This window comes from Malaya genurostris, chromosome 1 (assembly GCF_030247185.1).
Source record: "Malaya genurostris strain Urasoe2022 chromosome 1, Malgen_1.1, whole genome shotgun sequence".
In the NCBI taxonomy this organism is placed as follows: domain Eukaryota; kingdom Metazoa; phylum Arthropoda; class Insecta; order Diptera; family Culicidae; genus Malaya; species Malaya genurostris.
This window is the reverse complement of record NC_080570.1, coordinates 163,775,660-163,802,729: the sequence shown is the minus strand read 5'-3', so window position 1 is coordinate 163,802,729 and position 27,070 is coordinate 163,775,660. Positions and strand designations below refer to the sequence as shown.

Below are 27,070 nucleotides of genomic sequence, written 5' to 3'. Positions count from 1 at the left end.
GAAATCCAGTCTTATTTAAAGAAGGAAAATAAAAATTTAGTAAAAAGTCAATATAGACCTAGATCACTAAATAATATAGAAACAAAAAGAATACAACTGCAGGAATCCTTCGCAGAATATAGAAGAACATTAAAGACTCTTGAATCTAGAATAAAGTCTAGTATATAAGTTAAGACATATCGAAATAAAGCAGAATTCTTGTTATCAATTCGAAACAGTGTGTTTTAATACGTTACTCGTGTCTTAGCGTACTGTACTTCAACGAGGTAATAACTGTCACTGAAGTACAGTCGGTGAGTCGTTGGTATTACTGATTTTAGCAGGAACGTTTTCATCGCTACCAGGGGTGCGCGAATAGGCTTTCGCTTCCCCAACAATACTCGTTAAGAATAAGGCATGTTTCAACTGTTGCAACTTTGCGAATCATCAAACTAAAACGTGTTTTTCGAAATTAAAATGCAGCGTGAAAGGATGCGCACGCAAACACCATACGCTGCTACATCAAAATTCAGAAAGGTCGAATTCGAGTTCTGATAAAAACGAAAAGGAAGTTGAAAAAATTAATTGTCATGAAAAGAAAGGAAAGTTTTTTTTACCAGATTGTTCCAGTACCATTGAAGAATAAGGATAAGCAGATTGAGGTTCTAGCGTTTCTAGATCCAGGTTCGTCGACAACATTAATCCAAGAAGAAGTTGCCAGACAACTTGAAATAAACGGAAAAAGGAAACCGTTAACATTATCTTGGGCCAATGGCCAAGAGCAGGTGGAGAAGAGCAGCGAAGAAATTTCCATCCGAATAAAGGGTTAGGGAGGAAAAACGTATCTCTTGAATAAGATACTGTTGGGGCAAATGGAATAATCCTCTGGCAACATGATCGTACTCAACGAATGGCAACACTGGGCTCGTCACTGACATTTTCCCGCGATGATAGTAACTGATGCCACTTGTGTTTCCGGCGTTATACAGACTGGACAGTCAGTCTTTTATCCCTGTTATTATGCGTCGAATATAGTATAGTTTTTATTCGTTTACGGCGTGTTTAAATAATGACCGCATGGTCACGACCTCTCTCCGAAACACCTTTCAACAACATTCACAACACCGAAGAATGATCCTTGCGTTATCGATGCTTTCTCAGTACTCGATTTAGCAGTTTTGGGGTTTCGAAAGAAAATCCCAGAACTACAACTGAACTTCACCGGATACTATGACATCGTCGATGCTACCTATCGCGATTTCATGGCAAACGACCGATACTGGTCTCGATCAGTATCGTCATCAATGTGGACCTACTACTGCACAATCCTGTTGTGGCAACGTCTCATTTTTGTCAAAAGTGAACAGCAAGATATACCAGCATCTGAATATATTGACATCAAATCTCTTATACCATCTGATGTGTCAATACCAAATTCGATCGCTATATATCTATCCACCATCGGCCCTGTCCGTGATCCAAACGGCCGAAAATGGCACGTTCACGTTCCCGACCTTGATCTTGACTACGCAGACACTCTCATATCAGGTTTTTTCGGTAGAATACATAAATACGCCGGAAAAGAACATTTCGCAGTTAAGAGTTAGCAGTGAATCCCAGATATATGTAAAGCTGGAATATAGCTATAGCTATAAATATAACTTTTGGTTAGGTACTTATATTTTGAGTATAAAAAGGGCGGTTTTTGATTTTATCGAGGCTTCTTAATTCAACTGTTGAGAGTAATGCTCCATGGGTGACCGTAATCAAACTTAGACACCATTACTCGTGCTAAAGCAGTAATTAAGGAAAAAAGCAAAGTTTAGTATAGAAGTTAGGTCAGGCAAAAAATTTATGTGCCTCAGGGAAAGTTTTGTATGTAGTGGACAAGAAATGCAAAAATAGAAGTAAATATAAGTGAAGTTTACAGATTAAAAGAAAACGTCCCGTTAATTAGATGACATTTCTTGCGTTGAAAGAAATACCCCTCTCGCCGCTCGGGTGCGTACATTTGTGGTGACAGGTGTGGGATACGAACCCACGCCATTTCTGACTGGTGCCTAAAAGCAAGTAGTAATTTAGATGAGAAAAATTTTAGTAATAATATTATTATTATATTTTTTTTTGTATTTAACTAGCTGGCTCATCTACGTCGATGGATCGACTGTTACCCGGGGACCGCGGCGTCCTCGTTTATCGCTAGCACGCCCTTCCTTCATCTGTTATTCGGCCAATACCTCATCGGAGGTACTGGCTGCACACGAATGGAACTCCTGCTCGAACTGGTAGCGTGGGTGTGCCGCTGGAAAGACTATACGCTTTATACACCGCGGTAGCCGCTGGACTCGGGACGTATACGTCTCGTTAATTAGATGACATTTCGTGCGTTAAAAGACATACCCCTCTCGCCGCTCGGGTGCGTACACTAGACAACCAATCAGTTTAGAAGCGATTCCAGTAATATTGCATTGCAATTCAGTCGAGATAACATAAATAAGTAGATAAGGGTAAAAAGCAACACTCATGCGACCTTTGGTCATATGATGACGACTTTTCCGGATATCAATTTCAACGATATTGTAGTATGAATTCGGAAGAGATATTTGTGATTCTAGGCGCAATCACTAAACTGCATGAGAATCTAGAAAAAAAAAACAATCAATATACAAACCCGAAACAAGTGAAAGAAAAATAAATCAAGACAGCTCCAAAGAAAGTTAAAAGAGAAAATCATAACAGAAAGTTATGATAGTATTATCAAAAAACGACTTATTGCTACTTTTCATGAGAGCTAAGACGAAACAAGGAGATAAGTTCCGTTCGAAAAAAAATGATCAGATTTAAAGATTCGTATTGTAAATTTGACAACTATGAGGAGCTCATGCAGTCTTTAGCAGTCTATCCGCCCAAGTTGAGATTTCTGTTACCAATGCGATCAATTCCCTGGCTACCGAAACGATCGAGTTAACGATAGTTAACTATAAAATTATAGTAAAACATGATGATCTTCCTGTTCTTAAGCTCCTACCTGTTTTTAACTTGGTTGCTATTGGCTAGACGCTATGGTCCTTTTGAAGATACATCTACTACAGATGCTCTGGTTAGTCTCTCATATTGTTTTTTTTACTCAGAAGTTTTCGGACAGTCAAATCGAGTAGATGTTTAGGGCCGAAATTTCTCATCTTTTTGTCAAAGGTCTTTTCGCTAAGACAATCGGTAATCTTCCAAATAAGAAGCACAGGTCTCCGCAAATAACTTAGAACAGTAAACCTGGATGAAGAGCAATAACGAAGATGAATAGGTAAGTGTAAAAAGCAACGCTCACAACGTTGACATTTGTTTATACGCACTCATGCGACCTTTGGTCATATGATGACGACTTTTCCGGATATCAATTTTATAGATATTGTAGCAAATACAAATAATAATACCCCTAAGTCTCATACAAACGAACCGCCAATGTTTGTTTCACAGCATGAACAAGTAAGCCTAGCCAATATCTTCCTTACATTGCGATAGTTTGAAAATGTGGAAGGAGATCGTTTCTGGCAACGCTTTATGCTAGTTGCTACGGTGCAAAACAAACTTGTTTGTTTATGTTTATCGTTGCTGTATTAAACTGCAAAAATCAGTCTAAATATCGCCGGCACTAGCACAAAAGATGAAAAATGAACACAAACGTTCTCGTTTTTGTATATCTTCATTTTACTCCAGTTCTAACTGTAGAAGTCGTTTACCTAGGTGTGAGATCTATTTATATATATGTATGGAGACGCATGGTATACAAAAAAAAAAAAACGCCCGTTACAATGATTCATGATCAACCACGCGGCTTCTCCTATAACTAATGTGCGAACGCAGAGTGTTAAACATATTTACCTGTTCGTTTCAACCTAAAATTTGCATAGCGGCTTAATCATTCTAGACTATTGTTTGACTTACATTTCGCTTGTAATCTTGATTGTCAGATAGAAACTGTTTGTTTATTTATTTTTCACTATAATAACCAGTAACTATGGTGAACTTGTTCTTACCCTTCAGCGTTGCTAGTTTTATAGAAAATTCGTTAAAGTACATTGTCATTCTGACAGAGTATAATGACAGTGTCCGCAGGATGCAAAATATGTCCTTGAAAATTCGTCGAAGCATTCCGTATTATAATTTGTATTTGATTGTAGTATGAACAAATACAAATTATAATGCGGAATACTTCGACAAATTTTCAAGGACACATTTTGCATCGTGCGGTACACTGTCAGAGTGACAATGTACTTTAACGAGTTTGCTATAACACTAGCAACACTGAAGGGTAAGAACAAGTTTACCATAGTTACTGTTTATTATAGTGGAAAATAAATAAACAAACAGTTTTTATCTGATAATCAAGATTACAAGCAATCGCTTATAAACTAAGCAACTCCTATCATCGATGACAATCTTCAACTGGTTAAATCATTCAATGTGGTTCGAAACGGCGCGGCCAAATAGATGGGTATATGTGGTACAATCACTCCTCATGTTCACTCCGCTATAACAGAAGAATTGCACATTATTTTCATGTAAAACTTTCTGATATAGATTCTCAGTACCGAACTCCACCATTCGTTAATCGTAGGTGGGTTACTAAACAAAATTATGTGGTGTCGACTAATGAGACGACTATTGATATACAACTATTAAACGAATGCAGTGTTCATGTAAAAGTTAATGGATACAATATTTAACAGAATGGTAACTTGACCCACAGAAAACAGATATACAGGCTCACATATGAGCTGTGTGTAAAATTTGCTCAAACAGTGTGGCGAACATTTGCAGATGTCACCACAATCGATACGAGGTGCTACCACGATTTAGGTGTCGCTTTCACTGAGCCACAATTTTGGGTGCAACATTCACTTCACCTTAGATTTTTGTTTTGCTGTTGGTTAAAATGATAAGTTTATTTTTGTTTTATTCCGATCGAATTCTCGTGTGATTTATGCGACATGGAAATAAAGTTGTCTTTAACACTTAGGGAAATCGTGTGATAAGTGTTAAAATTGTGATAGTTGGAATATTTCTATAACAGGCAGAAGGATTTTGTTATCGTTCCGGAACGTAGACCGCGGCGAACAGTGGAGTAGGTGGCAGTAGTGTTTCCAACGTATAGCAAATATCTGTTATATGTGCTTCAACTATCGAATGTCAAAGAATTACTCATTTTATCTTTTTTTAACAATATCAAACTAACTAAAGATTGTGAGAGTAAAAAAATATGAAAAATGTAGAGCCATAGTACTCAAGGAAGAGTACGGATTTGAAGATAAAGTGCGGAAAAATTCGACGTAACAAGGTTCATTTAAGTAAGCAGAAGGTTTCTCGCATCTAAACTTTTACCAGAGGAGTCAAACTTAGCCATGCGAATCATCCGAGTCTCCGATATATCAGTAATTTACTAAATAATTACTGACTAACCAGAAGCCATAAATTAAAAGTAAAAAAAAAGTTTTATCGCTGAATTGTTAATCGAAAATTGTTCCTGTGTTTAACACGCTACGAACATTTATCAAACACGACTAAATAATGTCACCAGACTAGCGAGAAGTGACAAACTGCAAGTCGCGAGGGCAGCTTTTGTAAATGTTATTTTTGCTTCACTTTTTATCCCATATGTCGAAACCAATAGTTTGAGAGAGATCTACAATCGCTGTTCGATGCACTGACTCAAAAGATGATATGGCGATCGGTGCTTTCGCTTAATGTTTGCGTAACAAAAGCTTTCAACATATTCACAATATTTTTTTTATGAATTCACCGCAGCCAAGTAATCAGTAAAATAATGGAAAGATACATTAACAGCATAAGACGTTTGACAATTGTACTGTCCGAAATACAAATTCAAAAAAAACGGGCGAGACGAAGTTCGATGGGTCAGCAGTGTATATATATATTTTAAGAAAATTGAAAATAAAGTTGTCTCTTAGATTCAACAGGCAAAGTGTTTCAGTTAATCAAGTGTTTAGAAAGAAATCCCAGAAGGACGTCACCAGCCATTGTACAAAGAATCCAGCTCGCCAGGAACACATCGGGAGTCGTACTTCGCTTTATGCCCTGCTTGTTTCTCAGCGCATTATCCGAAAAAATTTCAAAAAATCGTAAGAGTAATTAAAAAGGAATTTGCTCAGGATATCGTCACTGACTAGAATTATTGCTAGTCAGCCTGACACCACCGGAATAAAAGAGGGACACAAGAAAAGCACAAGGAATATCGTGATAATATTAAAAAAAATCAAGACAACACATTTAATAAGGAATTAGAATCTAAGTTACTTTATGGGTTCCTGTTATTATTGGAAAAATATTAAAACCCAGATTTGAGTCTATTTTTAGAAAGGAGAACGCCGGAAGAACCAGCTCAGGTAGTGGGGGAGAGGATGCGACCTTTGGTCATATGATGACGACTTTTCCGGATATCAATTTCAACGATATTGTAGTATGAATTCGGAAGAGATATTTGTGATTCTAGGCGCAATCACTAAACTGCATGAGAATCTAGAAAAAAAAAACAATCAATATACAAACCCGAAACAAGTGAAAGAAAAATAAATCAAGACAGCTCCAAAGAAAGTTAAAAGAGAAAATCATAACAGAAAGTTATGATAGTATTATCAAAAAACGACTTATTGCTACTTTTCATGAGAGCTAAGACGAAACAAGCAGATAAGTTCCGTTCGAAAAAGAATGAACAGATTTAAAGATTCGTATTGTAAATTTGACAACTATGAGGAGCTTATGCAGTCTTTAGCAGTCTATCCGCTCAAGTTGAGATTTCTGTTAACAATGCGATCAATTCCCTGGCTACCGAAACGATCGAGTTAACGATAGTTAACTATAAAATTGTAGTAAAACATAATGATCTTCCTGTTCTTAAGCTAATACCTGTTTTTAACTTGGTTGCTATTGGCTAGACGCTATGGTCCATTTGAGGATACATCTGCTACAGATGCTTTGGTTAGTCTCTCATATTGATTTTTTTACTCGGAAGTTTTCGGAAAGTCAAATCGACTAGATGTTTAGGGGCGAAATCTCTCATCTTTTTGTCAAAGATCTTCTCGCTAAGACAATCGGTAATCTTCTAAATTAGAAGCACAGGTTTACGCACAGAAGAGATACGAGGTCTGTTCAAAAAGTTCCCGGAATTTTTTAATTGCGCGCGTCTGGAGAGTCCGGAGGTCAAATTTTTTTTATTGTGTTGGTACATATGTCCCTAATGTATGGTGAAATTTTCAGCTGTATTCATTGTTTACATTCTGTCTTGTAGCGGCTGGTGTAGACGTGTTTTTTTTTAGCTCGGCGATTTTTGTTAGTTTAAACAATGAAAGTCAGTCAAAGAATTTGTATTAAATTTTGCGTGAAAAATTAAATAAAGTGTAACCAAGTGTGCGAAATGTTACAGAGAGCCTACGGTGAGTTTGCTATGAAAAAACAAGTGTTTACGAGTGGTATAAGCGTTTCCAAGATGGCCGCGAAGACGTTTAAGACGACGAACGTTCCGGTCGACCCAGCACGTCAATAATCGATGAAAATATGGGAAAGTGGAAAAAATGATTATGGATGATCGCCGATTCAGAGAAGTTGCTGATGAAGTTGGCATATCAGTTGGCTCATGCCATCATATTTTTTCAAATGTTTTGGGCATGAAACGAGTGGCAGCAAAATTCGTTCCAAAACTGCTGAATTTGGTCAAAAAAACAAACGCTTTTTTGGCTAAAAACAAGACTTTAATCATGCCTTAACCTCCTTATTCACCAGATATCGCTCCGTGTGATTTTTTCCTGTTCCCAAAGTTGAAGAGACCCATGAAAGGACAGCGTTTTTCATCGATTGAAGAGATAAAGGCAGAATCGCTGAGAGTGCTACAGAGCATTACAAAAAGTGACTATCAGGGGTGTTTCGAAGACTGGAAAAAACGCTGGCATAAGTGTATTATATCTAGGGGGGATTACTTTGAAGGGGACCATATAGATGTAGACGAATAAATAAATATTTTTTTAGAAAAAATGAGAATTCCGGGTACTTTTTGAACAGACCTCGTAACTAGCCTATGTTCAAGATTTAAGGTTGTGCTTCGCGCTAAAAAGACTGCTTTCAGCTGGTCAACTAATTTTCCACTACAGAAGCATAGTGTTATGTGAACCTTTCAGATTAAATCTTCCGCACACCCTAGACCACACGCACTTAAATAAAACCCAAAAAAGCACCCTTCCACGTGAACTTAGAAACCTACATAAAGTAAAAACATTACCTACATGAAGCCAACTAAAATGTCAGCACTCGCACTTTCCGGTGACCCAGCGAAAAACACCGTTGTCGTAAAATTCGACTACTGAAACAAGGAAGCATCAAGTTTCAAATTGTTATGTCTTCGAAAAAACAGAATCCAAAAACAAAACAGCCTGTGTCACTTCCCTCTTCTATACGTCCCTCATGCCCCACCATCGACCACAATCGATATCGGTCAGCACGACCTAGAATGACAGTAACTCAGCAATACACACACACACTAATTCAAACCGACACTCACGAGAATAGCCCAACATGCTATCGCCCTCTCCTCTCCGTATCACACCCGCTCATGCTCTTCAAGGAGCTTCAACTATTCAACTCCCAAACGACTTTACTTCCTCTCTTACCCACAAAATATACAACGGCCGACACGACACTGTGGTATCCTGAATTATGTGATATCCACATTGAGTATGATTGGGTGAGCGTGTAGCAGTGAGTGAGTGCGGAATGACGGTGGCATGCGTTGTGTCAGAGGCCGCGAACGAGTGTATAGAATATAAGTGGATATCTGCGGAAAGAAGAATATCACCGACACAACGAGTCCCATTGGTTAAACCCGGTTCCTTCTTCCGGATCTACTCAGAGATCCTAACTGTTAGAATTAATAAGCTAGGCTAGGAGAGGATAGACTATGTAAGTGGATGATAATAAAGCAATTTTTTAGTGAATTACCACCTAAAAAGAGTGTTTAAAATGTTTACGTGGCGACCGTGACATAGAGTCTGCGCCAAGTTTACCGGTCAGTGAAAGAAAATTTCAAGTAAATGGTTACCGTGCTCGACATCAAATTATGAATGGAGATTTCGGAATGCTGTTGCCGAGATTCAGCACGACAGCTGTCATTTATCGCCGCGTTACATTTTCGCTACGCATTGCGGGGTTATTTTCGGATGAAATTCTCTAGTAAAACAATGGATAATCTTCGAAGAAGCGTGGAACCGCTTGCAAGTAGAAATATTGAACAAATATAGTGACATGTTTCGCTTTATAAAAAAAACGACTTTATCAGAGCACTCGTGATTATAAGGGAAAAATACCCAACACGGGGCTCAAAGCGTCCTCGAGGCAAAAATTTGAGGGATATGCGAAAAAATAACCCAATGCATGGAATAATTCAATGGATCAAAGTAAGTTTATTTGAACAATACCGTATATGCATCATTAAATGTCTGAGGAATTTGGCGAAGGAGACTGCTCATTAGTTTGGAGAGATGTAATAATTCCCATAGGACCGGAAATACTGTCAGCATTTGAAACTCTTTGCATAGTTTTTACAGTGTTCGGTATCAAATGCGAGCCTTCCGACAAACTTTCTTTAATTTCGGCATTTTTTTGCCGAGACTCAGCTAAAAAAATTAGGTGTCAGAGAGAGAGAGAGATACTCGTCGAATTGTCAATAAATCTTCTAATTCTACGTTGAGTTGTGATCTACGTAAGGAACCACGATATTAGTCAAAGAAAAATTTTAGCGGTGGGTCTGTAATGGTTTGGGGGTGCGTTCCTGTGCAACCGACAGGCTGGAACTTCGATTTGTATCGCACAAAATGAACAACAAAATGCACAACGCAAATCAAAGCTTATTTTCCAGAAAAATAACGCCAGTATTCATAAAAACAATGAAGTGGCTAAAGTCCGAGAAAAGGCCAGCCTGCTCACCGGATTCAAATCCAATTGAGAATCTAAATGTATAAATGTGAAAGAAAAAATTACTGTCCCTTTAAAAAGAAAACAGAAAATTATTAGTCATTTAACATGAAATGCAAACCTATAAGGAGCTAGAGAAACTCCTTACATACATAAAAAAAATCAATTAATACAAAATTATCGGAGAAATTACTCCAAGAAAAACTAGAACTCCCGAGAGCCTAGACACATTTATCGACACAGCAAGATTGCTGAACGAGTTAATTGTGCCAGAGCACATGGCCGTGGCAATTAAATTTTTAAAAAACAGACTGTCCGGAAAAGCACAAGACAAGGCATCCCCGAAACAGTCGATACAGTAAATAACCTGATACAACTAATCGAGGAATGGTGCAAATGCACGGCCACTCCCGGAAGTATCGTAGCCAAAATCAGCAATCTGCCGCATCAGTCGGTATTGAACAGTCGTTCGCACCGCACGCGTATAGCTCTTGGCTCGTGGAAATTTTTTCTGGTTACCTAGAGTTTCATTGATTCAAGGTTTCAGTCTTTTTCAAGGCTACCTGAATCACTAACAGTCTTTTCAAAGACTAAAAATTAGTCAGCCCTTCTCAAGGCTATACAAAGAGTGATATTTGAGTGACTAAGTGATACAAAGAGTGATATTTGAGTGACTAAGTGATACAAAGAGTGATATTAGAGTGACTAAGAAATTAACCAGTCTTCATTAAGACTACCACAAAATCAGTCTTTATCAAGACTTTTTCAAACTAGGAATCTAATCGAAGACTAGTTTAGCCTAGTTAATTTATTTTAAAATTTCATTCATTTCAAAAATGTCTGCGTCCAACCGGAAAGGCAACAAGCCTAAGACTAAAAATAATTCAATACGGAATAAATCACAATCCGTTATTCAACATTTTTCTAATAACATATAACAATACCCAAAATGGACGCTTGTCGTTCTGGGAAGAAACAACAATCTATGCTACCAGTGACGGTGATGATTTCCGACTTCAAAGCATTCCGGATTGAGCTTTCTCCCGGAAGTAAAAGTCTCATTTCAAATCGGACGAAGAGGAGAATGTCGAGTCTTGGTTGATGGATTGGAAGATTACGAACGTCTTATCCGATATTTGTCCGTGAATGTTCATAAATTTTATTCATATGATTCAACAGGCAGAGTGTTTCAGTTAATCAAGTGTTTAGAAGGAAATCCCAGAAGGACGTCACCAGCTCGAATTCTCGAGCAAGAGAATTGGCTAAGTATCATTAATCGATTAAATAAAACTCTATTCTCCTTCCTTAGGTACTGTCCGCGGAAGAACCGTAGTCAGCATAAAGTCGTACTCCGCTTTAAGCCCTGCTTGTTTCTCAGCGGATTATCAGAAAAGATTTCAAAAAATCGTAAGAGTAATTAAAAAAAAATTTGCGCAGGATATCGTCACTGACTAGAATTATTGCTAGTCAGCCTGACACCACCGGAATAAAAGAGGGGCACAAGAAAAGCACAAGGAATATCGTGATAATATGAAAAAAAAAATTAAGACAACACATTTAATAAGGAATTAGAATCTAAGTTACTTTATGGGTTCCTGTTATCATTGGAAAAATATTAAAACCCAGATTTGAGTCTATTTTTAGAAAGGAGAACGCCGGAAGAACCAGCTCAGGTAGTGGGGGAGAGGATGCGACCTTTGGTCATATGATGACGACTTTTCCGGATATCAATTTCAACGATATTGTAGTATGAATTCGGAAGAGATATTTGTGATTCTAGGCGCAATCACAAAACTGCATGAGAATCTAGAAAAAAAAACAATCAATATACAAACCCGAAACAAGTGAAAGAAAAATAAATCAAGACAGCTCCAAAGAAAGTTAAAAGAGAAAATCATAACAGAAAGTTATGATAGTATTATCAAAAAACGACTTATTGCTACTTTTCATGAGAGCTAAGACGAAACAAGGAGATAAGTTCCGTTCGAAAAAAAATGATCAGATTTAAAGATTCGTATTGTAAATTTGACAACTATGAGGAGCTCATGCAGTCTTTAGCAGTCTATCCGCCCAAGTTGAGATTTCTGTTACCAATGCGATCAATTCCCTGGCTACCGAAACGATCGAGTTAACGATAGTTAACTATAAAATTATAGTAAAACATGATGATCTTCCTGTTCTTAAGCTCCTACCTGTTTTTAACTTGGTTGCTATTGGCTAGACGCTATGGTCCTTTTGAAGATACATCTACTACAGATGCTCTGGTTAGTCTCTCATATTGTTTTTTTTACTCAGAAGTTTTCGGACAGTCAAATCGAGTAGATGTTTAGGGCCGAAATTTCTCATCTTTTTGTCAAAGGTCTTTTCGCTAAGACAATCGGTAATCTTCCAAATAAGAAGCACAGGTCTCCGCAAATAACTTAGAACAGTAAACCTGGATGAAGAGCAATAACGAAGATGAATAGGTAAGTGTAAAAAGCAACGCTCACAACGTTGACATTTGTTTATACGCACTCATGCGACCTTTGGTCATATGATGACGACTTTTCCGGATATCAATTTTATAGATATTGTAGCAAATACAAATAATAATACCCCTAAGTCTCATACAAACGAACCGCCAATGTTTGTTTCACAGCATGAACAAGTAAGCCTAGCCAATATCTTCCTTACATTGCGATAGTTTGAAAATGTGGAAGGAGATCGTTTCTGGCAACGCTTTATGCTAGTTGCTACGGTGCAAAACAAACTTGTTTGTTTATGTTTATCGTTGCTGTATTAAACTGCAAAAATCAGTCTAAATATCGCCGGCACTAGCACAAAAGATGAAAAATGAACACAAACGTTCTCGTTTTTGTATATCTTCATTTTACTCCAGTTCTAACTGTAGAAGTCGTTTACCTAGGTGTGAGATCTATTTATATATATGTATGGAGACGCATGGTATACAACAAAAAAAAAACGCCCGTTACAATGATTCATGATCAACCACGCGGCTTCTCCTATAACTAATGTGCGAACGCAGAGTGTTAAACATATTTACCTGTTCGTTTCAACCTAAAATTTGCATAGCGGCTTAATCATTCTAGACTATTGTTTGACTTACATTTCGCTTGTAATCTTGATTGTCGGATAGAAACTGTTTGTTTATTTATTTTTCACTATAATAACCAGTAACTATGGTGAACTTGTTCTTACCCTTCAGCGTTGCTAGTTTTATAGAAAATTCGTTAAAGTACATTGTCATTCTGACAGAGTATAATGACAGTGTCCGCAGGATGCAAAATATGTCCTTGAAAATTCGTCGAAGCATTCCGTATTATAATTTGTATTTGATTGTAGTATGAACAAATACAAATTATAATGCGGAATACTTCGACAAATTTTCAAGGACACATTTTGCATCGTGCGGTACACTGTCAGAGTGACAATGTACTTTAACGAGTTTGCTATAACACTAGCAACACTGAAGGGTAAGAACAAGTTTACCATAGTTACTGTTTATTATAGTGGAAAATAAATAAACAAACAGTTTTTATCTGATAATCAAGATTACAAGCAATCGCTTATAAACTAAGCAACTCCTATCATCGATGACAATCTTCAACTGGTTAAATCATTCAATGTGGTTCGAAACGGCGCGGCCAAATAGATGGGTATATGTGGTACAATCACTCCTCATGTTCACTCCGCTATAACAGAAGAATTGCACATTATTTTCATGTAAAACTTTCTGATATAGATTCTCAGTACCGAACTCCACCATTCGTTAATCGTAGGTGGGTTACTAAACAAAATTATGTGGTGTCGACTAATGAGACGACTATTGATATACAACTATTAAACGAATGCAGTGTTCATGTAAAAGTTAATGGATACAATATTTAACAGAATGGTAACTTGACCCACAGAAAACAGATATACAGGCTCACATATGAGCTGTGTGTAAAATTTGCTCAAACAGTGTGGCGAACATTTGCAGATGTCACCACAATCGATACGAGGTGCTACCACGATTTAGGTGTCGCTTTCACTGAGCCACAATTTTGGGTGCAACATTCACTTCACCTTAGATTTTTGTTTTGCTGTTGGTTAAAATGATAAGTTTATTTTTGTTTTATTCCGATCGAATTCTCGTGTGATTTATGCGACATGGAAATAAAGTTGTCTTTAACACTTAGGGAAATCGTGTGATAAGTGTTAAAATTGTGATAGTTGGAATATTTCTATAACAGGCAGAAGGATTTTGTTATCGTTCCGGAACGTAGACCGCGGCGAACAGTGGAGTAGGTGGCAGTAGTGTTTCCAACGTATAGCAAATATCTGTTATATGTGCTTCAACTATCGAATGTCAAAGAATTACTCATTTTATCTTTTTTTAACAATATCAAACTAACTAAAGATTGTGAGAGTAAAAAAATATGAAAAATGTAGAGCCATAGTACTCAAGGAAGAGTACGGATTTGAAGATAAAGTGCGGAAAAATTCGACGTAACAAGGTTCATTTAAGTAAGCAGAAGGTTTCTCGCATCTAAACTTTTACCAGAGGAGTCAAACTTAGCCATGCGAATCATCCGAGTCTCCGATATATCAGTAATTTACTAAATAATTACTGACTAACCAGAAGCCATAAATTAAAAGTAAAAAAAAAGTTTTATCGCTGAATTGTTAATCGAAAATTGTTCCTGTGTTTAACACGCTACGAACATTTATCAAACACGACTAAATAATGTCACCAGACTAGCGAGAAGTGACAAACTGCAAGTCGCGAGGGCAGCTTTTGTAAATGTTATTTTTGCTTCACTTTTTATCCCATATGTCGAAACCAATAGTTTGAGAGAGATCTACAATCGCTGTTCGATGCACTGACTCAAAAGATGATATGGCGATCGGTGCTTTCGCTTAATGTTTGCGTAACAAAAGCTTTCAACATATTCACAATATTTTTTTTATGAATTCACCGCAGCCAAGTAATCAGTAAAATAATGGAAAGATACATTAACAGCATAAGACGTTTGACAATTGTACTGTCCGAAATACAAATTCAAAAAAAACGGGCGAGACGAAGTTCGATGGGTCAGCAGTGTATATATATATTTTAAGAAAATTGAAAATAAAGTTGTCTCTTAGATTCAACAGGCAAAGTGTTTCAGTTAATCAAGTGTTTAGAAAGAAATCCCAGAAGGACGTCACCAGCCATTGTACAAAGAATCCAGCTCGCCAGGAACACATCGGGAGTCGTACTCCGCTTTAAGCCCTGCTTGTTTCTCAGCGGATTATCCGAAAAGATTTAAAAAAATCGTAAGAGTAATTGAAAAAAAATTTGCGCAGGATATCGTCACTGACTAGAATTATTGCTAGTCAGCCTGACACCACCGGAATAAAAGAGGGGCACAAGAAAAGCACAAGGAATATCGTGATAATATGAAAAAAAAATTAAGACAACACATTTAATAAGGAATTAGAATCTAAGTTACTTTATGCGTTCCTGTTATTATTGGAAAAATATTAAAACCCAGATTTGAGTCTATTTTTAGAAAGGAGAACGCCGGAAGAACCAGCTCAGGTAGTGGGGGAGAGGATGCGACCTTTGGTCATATGATGACGACTTTTCCGGATATCAATTTCAACGATATTGTAGTATGAATTCGGAAGAGATATTTGTGATTCTAGGCGCAATCACTAAACTGCATGAGAATCTAGAAAAAAAACAATCAATATACAAACCCGAAACAAGTGAAAGAAAAATAAATCAAGACAGCTCCAAAGAAAGTTAAAAGAGAAAATCATAACAGAAAGTTATGATAGTATTATCAAAAAACGACTTATTGCTACTTTTCATGAGAGCTAAGACGAAACAAGGAGATAAGTTCCGTTCGAAAAAAAATGATCAGATTTAAAGATTCGTATTGTAAATTTGACAACTATGAGGAGCTCATGCAGTCTTTAGCAGTCTATCCGCCCAAGTTGAGATTTCTGTTACCAATGCGATCAATTCCCTGGCTACCGAAACGATCGAGTTAACGATAGTTAACTATAAAATTATAGTAAAACATGATGATCTTCCTGTTCTTAAGCTCCTACCTGTTTTTAACTTGGTTGCTATTGGCTAGACGCTATGGTCCTTTTGAAGATACATCTACTACAGATGCTCTGGTTAGTCTCTCATATTGTTTTTTTTTTACTCAGAAGTTTTCGGACAGTCAAATCGAGTAGATGTTTAGGGCCGAAATTTCTCATCTTTTTGTCAAAGGTCTTTTCGCTAAGACAATTGGTAATCTTCCAAATTAGAAGCACATGCAGCAGCCCTAATTTTTCCATAGAAATCTATATCTTAGCTAGTACAGACAGTAGACCAGTAGAGTTATTGCAATGCCCACGGCTGGCTATTTCGACATATTGCATCAGCCAGAAAAAAACGGTATCACCGATCGAATTAATTGATTATGTACATAAGCGACGCGATCGCAGTGAATTCACGTAGGTAGTTATAGGTGGTAGTTAGTCCACCAGACTTATATATGAATATAGCTTTTTGTTAGTTACATAGATTGGAGTATGAAAGGGTCGGTTTTTGATTTTATCGGGGCTTCTTGGTTCAACTGTTGGACCCAGAACACCGGATCTCGTCGTTGGTTTTTCCACTTTGCATCCGTTGGGAATCAGATTAACCAGACGACCAGAAGTAGTATCGGCTTGTAACGCAGGACGGTACTAACTGGACGAAGGACTCCACCCCAAAGACTATAAGCGTGTAGCATTTGTTGCGCAGGTGCTGCAAACTATAGATTCCATCTAGACTCAGAGGTGGCTTGTGCCGCAGGACATCTCTAACTAGAACCTTGCTCGACCGTCGGTTAACCGGTAGAAGTGATTACCGTAGAAGTTAGGTCAGGCACAAAATTATGTGCTGTAGGATAGTTAGGGCATTAAAGTGTAAAAATTATTAGAAGAATAAAAAGGAAAGATAGAATTTAAAGTGCGGTCTATAAGTGCATTGAAAGAAATACCCCTCTCGCCGCTCGGGCAACGCATTGTGGTGACAGCGGTGATTTGTTATTTGCGATTGGCGCCAGTGTATGCTACAATTCGTGTTGGCCCGCACCGCTGCCATTGACCCAGTTTGGTCGGCGCGTGGTTTGTTCATTTAACTATTCTATAGATGTTCGTTATAATCGGGGTGTCATTTTACCTGCCTTTTCGAGACAATTGCCCGCTATAGATTATTTTATTGCATATGTCCGTCAAGCGATCGCCGAGTTTGCCTGCTATGATTTCCAGGAAGATTCTTAAATTACAGTTTCACGTCGGCCGTTTATGGCCCGCTCATGCTTCGTCGGCGTTATGATCTAGTAGTATATACCGAATAGTATATTCGGTTTTTGCTTACTTTTGCGATATCCACTCCTGGTCTTTTGCTTTCATTCTTTTGATTAACTTAATTTCATTTAGTTTGAGCCCTTCGAATAGTGAACATGTTTCGTCAAACATTTGTAACGGGTACCTCAAGTGCAGACGTTAGCTGGTGCGAGTTGGTTTGGACAAGGCTTTTTCCTTAATTTTACTGTAGAGTAATGCTCCTTGGGCGACCGGGTCATATGATGACGACTTGCAGAGAAACTTCTCTGATATACATTAAAAATAATATTCCGTAGTGATAATATCACGGTCACTCACGGTCATTTGACTCAAGCTAGGATATAATTATAATTAAATACTCTAGTCACGTAAAAATCAACACGAGTTTACGCGTGGGAGTTATTCTACTATGTCCTTTAACCGACAGATCGGAGCTAAAGGAGATGTGATAACACCTCGGTCCCTCTTGACACTTCAAGAGGTTGGATCAGAGCCTGTGTTGTTGGGAGGCGAGCCAGACGTTTATAAATTTGATACCCTAAGGTATCAAGGTATTAAAGACTACAGAAGAATAGTAGCTGCCCTTGATATGTTTCTCATGCGGTTTCCCGAGTCTGATTTTTCAAGAGTCCGAATCTGTCAAGTCCCTTATCCAGAGTTGATTCTATGGATATAGGTGAGGCAAGTCAGTGATGATATCAGAAGAGTACTCAAGAAAAAGCAAGAAATTGACGTCTCCGTATTCAGCTTCCGTTAATACATCTCTTCACCACTTTGTACATTTTACAGGATGGGATACCAAAGGTCCTTAAACGCAAGAATCGTCGGCGTCCGCAAACATGATCGATCCGTTGTGCAACGGGCAGATTCTCTCGCACGCACAAATGGGAAGAGTAAAGTGACAAGTGGCATGTCAAGAGGTCGGAAAGACGGACATACTGAAGAGACAAGAATTATGAACTAGCCAAGGCTACAAATGGAGTTAGGTTTCTTTTCAGTACAATGAACACAACAATTCCATCTTTTTCGATGGATACTCCATCGAGCTTTGGGCGTATGATGCCAGCTTTAATAGTTTTGCATGCTCGATATTGCTTTGTAAGTAGCTACCACTATATGCAAACAAACAAGCTAGTTCGTTACTGACTTTCAATCTAGATGGTTGTTATTTATCACAGTGCCTTTTCTCAATAGAAAATTATTACGACAGTCACTGGGACGATCTAATAGAAACTGATCGATCAATAGTGTCTTTGAGCATTTGCTTGAGTGTACGAATTATATACTGGCCGTAACTTTTCGCCGCGCGGCATTTTGCAAATGGTGACAGCGGAAGTATAACACTCCGTAGTGATAATATCACGTGTCAAAAACATCGGTTTTCAATTCGTGTCATCCGGCGGAATTATTTTCAACCAAGAATTGATCCAGAGGTTGTTGTGGATGATCAAGCTAAAAACGTTGGGGTTATTCTTGGTTCAAAACTGATGTGATATGAACATCTTAAACTTTCATCTATACATACTTTCCCAAGAAACGCTTCAAGAATTCATTCCCAAAGACACTTTTCAAAGACTCAAGAAAGAACCGTACATTTCCCAAAAGACTTTAGAAAGAACCAGATATTTTCAAACGACATACATTTCCTATAAACATAAAGGTATAAACCGAAATTGAAACGCAAAGTCTAACTTCCCCTACCAGAATAAATCTAAGAGAGAGAAGTTATATAAGTTAAGACATATCGAAATCAAGCAGAATTCTTGTTATCAATTCGAAACAGTGTGTTTTAATACGTTACTCTAGATAGCAACCAACAGGCAGTTATGTTGCGTGCTACTGGAAATTGCAAGCACCAGATCCGTTACGAATACTGTGCATGCGGGGTAATATATCCACAAGCATATAAGATAACTAATAACGGCCCAGGCTGGAGTATGAGTCGTTGCTGGATGCTCAGACAAAGAACATCCAAGAGCTATGAAAGGCTGCGGTTAAGTCAGATATTGTGGCTCTGAGAGTCACAATGAATGATGTTAACTCAGCTATTGGTGGTGCTCAACTGGATGTTGCAGAGTTGATTGGGCAGGTTGTTAGGGTCATGCCTGACATGCTTCTTGATTTCAGCTGGGAGCATGGTTACAAGTGCCTTGATGTCATGCAGCACATCATCTATTTCATTGGCCCTGAAACCAGGAAAATCAAGAAGGGTAGAGATGCTGATGGCAGCTGGCGCATAAGAGTGTCTGAAAGCATTACTGATGATGTGGTGGCTGCATTGCAAGCCTTTGACTTTGTTGGCATTGCTCGTCCAACAACCCCTGCAACAAAGGATGAAGACATAAAAAAGAATGCTCTCATCAAAAATTCACATGGACTTAAATACGATGTTGACGATGATGTTGCTGTGGCACCAGCAGACCCAGCAGAGAAGGGGGCAATTGAGACGATAGGAGTGATAGTAGTGGCAACTCAAAAATCACATGCTCCACCCTCAAAGGCTCCAGAAACATCAAGAAATGGAGTGTTGTGCCTAACCATTAAGCAGGCTACAATCATTTCATTATTTTTGTTGAATAAATTTACAACTATTGCATGTGCCAAAGGTAGTGACATTTTAACACCACTATCTGGTGCAATATTTGCACGTAGTAAGGATGATGAAATGATGTCAAATGAGTACATCAAAAAAGTCTTTGGCACCAAATGCAAATTACTGGATGCGATCAACAAGAGCGCACAGAATGGTGGCCAATTTCTAGTTGGCTCCAGGGCTGATATTGCTGCACTGTGTGTGATAACTGCTTCGCAGACTATGACAAAGACGGAGGAGAGGAAGATGATAGTTCAGAGAACTATCAAACAATTCATTGCACAAAACAGGGAGGCAGATATGGATCTGTTCAAGGCAATTGCACCTCATGCAATTTAAACTTCAAATAGGGAGATAAGCTGGAAGCTGACACAAGTTTTATTAATTATGGAATCTGATAATAAAACACCTGGTGCACAGGCACCTTCCAATCCCAACAAACGCTACAAACCGCCGAAGAGCAAGTTTAAACCTCGGAAAGGAGAAATCACTGCAGATGAGCCACCTCGGCAGAAAATAGGAGGTATGGCCAGAAAAGTCGATTTACCTGACGAGCCCGATCTAGCTCCCAAACATCTATCTACAACTTTCACCACCCCAAAGAACGACCCCTGCGACATTGAGGCCTTTTCTGTTCTCGATCTTGCAGCACTGGGATTTCGAAAGAGAATCCCGGAATTTCAACTATTATGACATAGTCGAAGCCACATATCGTGATCTAATGGCTAATGACCGTTACTGGTCCCGATCCGTATCCCTAGCAATGTGGACGTACTACTGTACAATCCTCCTATGGGAAAGATTAATTTTCGTTAAGAGTGAACAGCATGATATCTCGGCTGCGGAGTATATTGACATAAAATCACTGATACCTATTAAACGTTTATCTCTGAGGCCACGAAGGTCCCTGGGATGCGCGCGTTCAGCAGAGGATACCGAATTATCGGATCCGACACCTACTTTCGGCGACCGGGTAACACCGTAATCAAACTTGGACAGCAGCATTCGTGATAAAGTAGAGATTAACACTCAAAGCAAAGTTTTAAGAGTGATTAACATGTTATCGGATAGATTTTAGGTCAGGCACAGTGTGGCTGACAGTTTCACCAGCGTGCCTAGATTTAAGTCCCATACTAGGATTCTAGATTTAAGCTAGCGAGAAATGAAATCTCCCGCATCGTCGAGCTCCCGGGTTACGGCATCGAATCATAAAATCCGTTAGAAAATAGGAGCAACGACCGATGTCGTCGTTTAAAGAGCTAAAATAAAATAATGTAAGCACTTATCTCGGGCAGGGCTATGACCTCCTCGAAGAAGGAAGGAATAGCATAAAACAAATGCCTCGAGACAAGTGAATGACCTCCTTGAAGGGAGGAGAAACAGCTGGATTTAACTTGTCATAGTTGGGATCGCAAGCTGGGCAACGTAAGGAAAAGAAGGAAATAAGGGATCGTTTGTAACGCCTGTGTTCTCTCTCTTCCTTATAGTATAACCACGCATGCGCACAAGTCAAGGATGGTAAGAAACACGAAATTCAGGCTATGCGCAAGCGAGGAATAAAACAAAAACTAATATTATACGTAAGTCTTTTCTAACTTATAGTTTATAAGGAAAAATTGTTAATAATAAATTGTAGTAGCAGCTCAAAGGTTAAACTTTATTTTTTAAAAAGAAAGAGCCCCACACACAGAGTTTATGTTCTTTAGTGAAGTAAAAGGCGCAGTGGTAACAAGCATCCATGGACCGAGTTAGTTGGTGACATATGCTTGATACAGCAAAGAACAAAAATAATATTCCGTAGTGATAATATCACGCTCGACACAATCTGATGTAAACTAGGATAAACTATAGAATTTCTTCGAAATTTCAGTGGTTGCAGCAAATTACGGATTTTTAAACCATATCCAAAATCGTAGTCACTTCAATTCTTTATCGTTCAAACCAAAATCAAAACTAATTTCAATCACACTCACAGGATAACCGCTGTTACGACAGAGCTTAGGGCTACGTAGTCAGGTCTTGCGAATATCCAGGTAACACAAGCTAGTTACTTCAATTCCAAAATTTAGATAATTAAATTCAAAATTAAGGTGAACAAATGAAGTGTGATTATTCTTTGAAACTTTGCAATAAAACAAAGTATCATTTGCTATTCGCGGTTACGCAAATATTTTAAAAGCGACCTAGTGCAGCGCCTTCAGCAAATTTTCATTTGAATTTGCTAGTATTGTAGAAAAAGTAGGAAGTTGTGAAAAAAAACTCGTTAAGCAAACCCTCATATCAGCGTTACCGCAACCTTGGTGTAGAAACTTTGTTATAAAAACATGGACATTTACGGGCATTAGTCAGCGCAGTTATTTTTTCACGGACCCTAGTAACTGCCATTGGCATATTGACAGAGGTCTCTGCTCTTCGGTAGAAGGTCGGATGAACCTTCGACTTAAAATCGCAAGTTCAGCTTGTACTGAAACCTTCGGGTTTTAACCCGAAAAATGTTTAATTGTTAGGAGTCAGTCAGATAATGTTCGGATAGTAGTCCGTCAGTCAGTTTTCAGAGAGTGATTGAAAGAGAAGGGGGGATCCACAACCGGGCAGTTAAGCCCACTGTAGAAGCCAGTATAGCGAAGGCATCCTCCATACAAGAAAAATCCTACAATTACGAAAAGAGAGTAACAAGTCGAAGATTGAAAGAGTGCCAATGAATAAAAAGTTTGTGTAAACGGCAAAATCAGTCTTATATTTCCAACCAAAAAGAAACTCCCCTCCAAATACAGGGTATACTGCAGCAGCCCTAATTTTTCCATAAAAATCTTTATCTTAGCTAGTACAGACAGTAGACCAGTAGAGTTATTGCAATGCCCACGGCTGGCTATTTCAACATATTGCAACAGCCAGAAGAAACCGACCGAATTAATTGATTATGTACATAAGCGACGCGATCGCAGTGAATTCACGTAGGTAGTTATAGGTGGTAGTTAGTCTACCAGATATATATAAGTATAGGTTTTTGTTAGTTATATAGGTTGGAGTATAAAAGGGTCGGTTTTTGGTTTAGACAAGGCTTTTTTCTTTAACCTTACTGTAGAGTAATGCTCCTTGTGCGACCGGGTAACACCGTAATCAAACTTGGATACCATTACTCAGGCCAAAACAGTAGTTAAGAAAAGAATAGTTAGAAGTGATTACCGCAGAGGTTAGGTCAGGCACAAAATTATGTGCTGTAGGCAAGTTAAAGCAGTAAAGTGAAAAAAAAATTTATTAGAAGGAAATAAAGGGAAAAAAAGGGAATTTGTGTGTTATAAATTGCTTCGAAAAACGCCGCTCGGGCAACGCATTGCCGCAATACACTATTTTTTTAAGAGATTGGCAAATTCATTGCTGTTCGGTATACGAATTGTAAATAGAAATATATAGAGAAATTCCAGTGGCGGAAGTTCAGCAAAAATAATAGAAATAGAACTTAAAAAGAACTTACAGTGATGGTATTTGTTATCTGCATGCACTCATGCGACCTTTGGTCATATGATGACGACTTTTTAAGTATCTTAGTATTTTAAGTATCGAAAATAGCATTGAATTCCCAACAAACCTAAATCTTAGCGGCAATAAAGTCGATGGACAACGTCCAACTTCTCGCGCACGACGACGAATAGATAAATATTCGATCGACCGCAATATTTTCTTGTCATTCTTCTCGATGGCTTGGCATCCAAAAGAATAAATGAAATAAAATTCAGTGCTCTACAAACCGTTTTAATTGAACCCTGATTTTGAATATATTTCCAAGATTGGGAAGCGTTGTTGAATAGTGGCGTCACTTTACACTGTCAAACCAACTATCAGACAGTAGAGTAATGCCTATTGAAACAAACCTTCTAAAAAACATCCGTTTTTATGCCGTCGTTTTCGGGTACCTTGATTTGGACAAAACTACGTTCACGTGTATTGCATCAACTTTGCCAAATAACTTGCTATCGACGATCATATTCGAAAAGTTTGAGTTTTTGTAACGTTCCAATATTTTCAATTGTTTGCTCTACCACTCATCGCTGTACGAAATTCGTTATGTTCAACAACCGAAACTTCTGAATCTCACCTATGTTAAACTTAAAATAAAAATAGGTAACAGAAGCTTAATTTACTAATTCTACCGTTGAACGTTCGATGCCGAGTGAGTTTTTGGTTTCTAAATTGTGAAATTCATACTTATCCGTTCATCCATCTTAATAGTTAAGGGACTTTTTCTCCTCACCGATAGGAATACTCAGTTCATGAAACGTCACTGGTGATTGATTCTGTAAATTACGAAAGCAAGTTTAACGTGGTACAATAGACACAAAACATGTCGAAAAGTTCAACCGAACTATCCATACCCGTAACGCTGGTTGAATTTCACGCAATTAAATCGTCTATCTTTTTCTTTTTGCGATGATTTCACCTTGCCGTCTAACCCAATTGGTCGATGTACTCTCTACCAAATAGCGACATCTGCGGATTTTTTCCTCCTCGCCTGTAGAAATACTCAGTTTATGGTGATTGGATCTGTAAAATACGAAAGCAAGTTTAACTTGGTACAATAGACACAAATCATATCGAAAAGTTCAACCGAACTATCCATACCCGTAACGCTGGTTGAATTTCACACAATTAAATCGTCCATCTTTTTCTTTTCGTGATGATTTCAATCTCCTTTCTACCAGTTTCCTTCTTTACAAAATGGCGACATCTGAATGTGATACCAGGAGATTTTTGGGTTCCTATATATACAACAAAACATGCATAATGAATCAAAACGATAGAATATCAACACGATGTTGCAATTTGCACAGAACAAGACTTACCATATAGAAAAACTGCGCATGTTAAAGAAATTTTACCCAAAATGGCAGCCGGATTTCGTAAGCGGCTGATAATTTATCATATCACTCCATTGATTAGGAATTCAATACAAAAATCACGTTGAAAGCGTTTTCCATTGCATTGACAGAGTGTTACTGTCGGATAAAATGTCCGTCAAACCCTATCACTTAGTTTTCGGTGCGACACATGGTTACAAGCCATCCACCATTGCAATTGATCCATTCTGCTTTCCTCGGTACCAACGCAGTGCTACTTTTTTTCTGTGTAGGTAAGTGTTCTTCTTATTCTTCCATTGCACCAGAAATGGCGAAAGTTAAACTTGAAAAGACACATCACATTTGGTAGTTCACTGTTTCACTGCCCGAAGCCGAATGGTGCTGAATACGATCCGTACATGCTTTTTGTGGTCTGGCTGCTAGGTAAGTGCTATCACCAATACCAATACCGGTGCCGGTGCCGGTGCCCGGTAGAAAGATCGAAATTTGCTGTCAAGAATAGGCATGTGAGTATGTGTGCTGTGTAGGTAAGACCAGCGATGCCAAGTGATGAGAACAGAAACTCTATGCATTGTAAAAAAAAGAAGGAAAGACTAGCAAAATTTTATAACATGTCAGTTAGCTTTTAACGTTTCGTTTTTGATTGTTCGATTCGTTTGGAAGTTTGTGTACAGCAGTTGAACTTCCAGCGAATTTAAATTATACTTAATTTACAAAAAAATGAATGACGAAAACTATTTGTGAACTAATCATAAATCGTTATTCATTTCTTCGTATCGTTCAACTGTTCGTTTATTGAATATATCAGAAAAGATTCGTCCCTTGTATGTAAACAATCAACTCCCACTCGAATTATTAGTGGTTGAATCGACGGCTAGCTAATATTAATGCTGCCAAAACCAGAATTTGAAATGTTTAAATTTTGAAATCTACCGGAATGAGAAACATCTGAAAGCTCCTAGGTGCATCAGAAACATTGACAACGCTGTTTAAGACATGAAAGAGGAAACAGGGTAAGATCTGCTGCCCATGAAAGCACAAATACAGTGCAATTAGCTCTATAACGCAATTGAATTACGTCAGCAACAACAAAAAAATGAAAACGAATCATTATTCAAGCCCCGATATGGAATCTCATTTTCATCTGATCCTTTGAACCGATGCGTCAAACAGAAATAAATGATCTTACTAATGGTCTAATGATTCCAATATATGGCAAATCGTTTTATTCCGTGTATGAATTTATCCGTACACATTGAGCAATTTGACGTCTCTGTTACGCACACCGATGCATTTGCAAATACGGATATTGCGGGGTTCACTTACACTGACGGAAAAACATTTTCTGAACAGAGATGCCGGATATTTTCATAGAAAATCTGTATTGATTCGTATAAAATATCTGTATTTATCTGTATTCGCATAATAAAATGAAATTTCTACAATACAATTATGTTAAAAGGTGTTATTCCAATAGATTATAGTTATAGAGTGGTAGATTAAATTTCATATCTTTTATTATATTCATCGACGAAATTTTATAGTTGCATATGCAACGTCAAGTCAGGTAATACAACTGTCAGTCTGGCAATAATGTTTCTTGATGCCAAGACTTGTCTAACTTTTAAGTTCAATTTAGTTACAAATTTCAATATAAATGGATTTCAGTGCTCTTCATTAAATATCTGCACAAAAAATATATATTTTGAAAAGTGATTTGTACGTTGATTCCTAAACTAAATTTCGTCATTGCAACTTTTGGTGAAATCTGTATAAATCTGTATTAAATTTAAGAAATCTGTAAGAAATCTGTATGAAATCTGTACTCTGTATTAAATCTGTATGCACATGTAAAAATCTGTATAATACAGATAAATCTGTATAAATGGCATCTCTGTTTCTGTATTTCCTAATTATACACTGCGGAAAAAGCGCTTACAGTTAGTTGGTTTAGAACTTATGAAACAAGCAAAAATCAGTTCTTTTACTTGTTGAAGATTTTCATAAACAGTTTTATGATTACCATAACTGTTCTCAAGGCATTGTATAATTTTTCGTTCCAATATTCGCTCAATAAGTGGCTCTATGTGGGTCGACAAAATTCACTGGGTGTCTTCGGCAGACCCGCACTAGTATTAATCACACTAACCCATTCACGAGTGGACAATTGCATCCGTGTGTGTGTGTTGCAGATACTTTCAATGGGCCAAAGAGTGTGCGGCTAATATACGAAATGTGCTGTTTCAGGTGTGTTTGTGAGCCATTTCATTCAACGTGGAAATTTTCGTCTTCGGCAAACTGAACGAAT

At 37.9% G+C, this 27,070-nt stretch overlaps 1 long non-coding RNA gene across 1 annotated transcript; it reads right to left on the bottom strand.

Annotated features, from left to right (window-relative positions):
- Position 1: 1 nt before the first annotated feature.
- LOC131426632 (uncharacterized) lies at positions 2-25,124 on the bottom strand. Its single transcript, XR_009229133.1, has 4 exons — positions 24,748-25,124; positions 24,527-24,663; positions 24,280-24,448; positions 2-24,201 (listed from the first exon to the last, which is right to left on the bottom strand). It is a non-coding gene; the product is annotated as an uncharacterized LOC131426632 (long non-coding RNA).
- Positions 25,125-27,070: the final 1,946 nt, after the last annotated feature.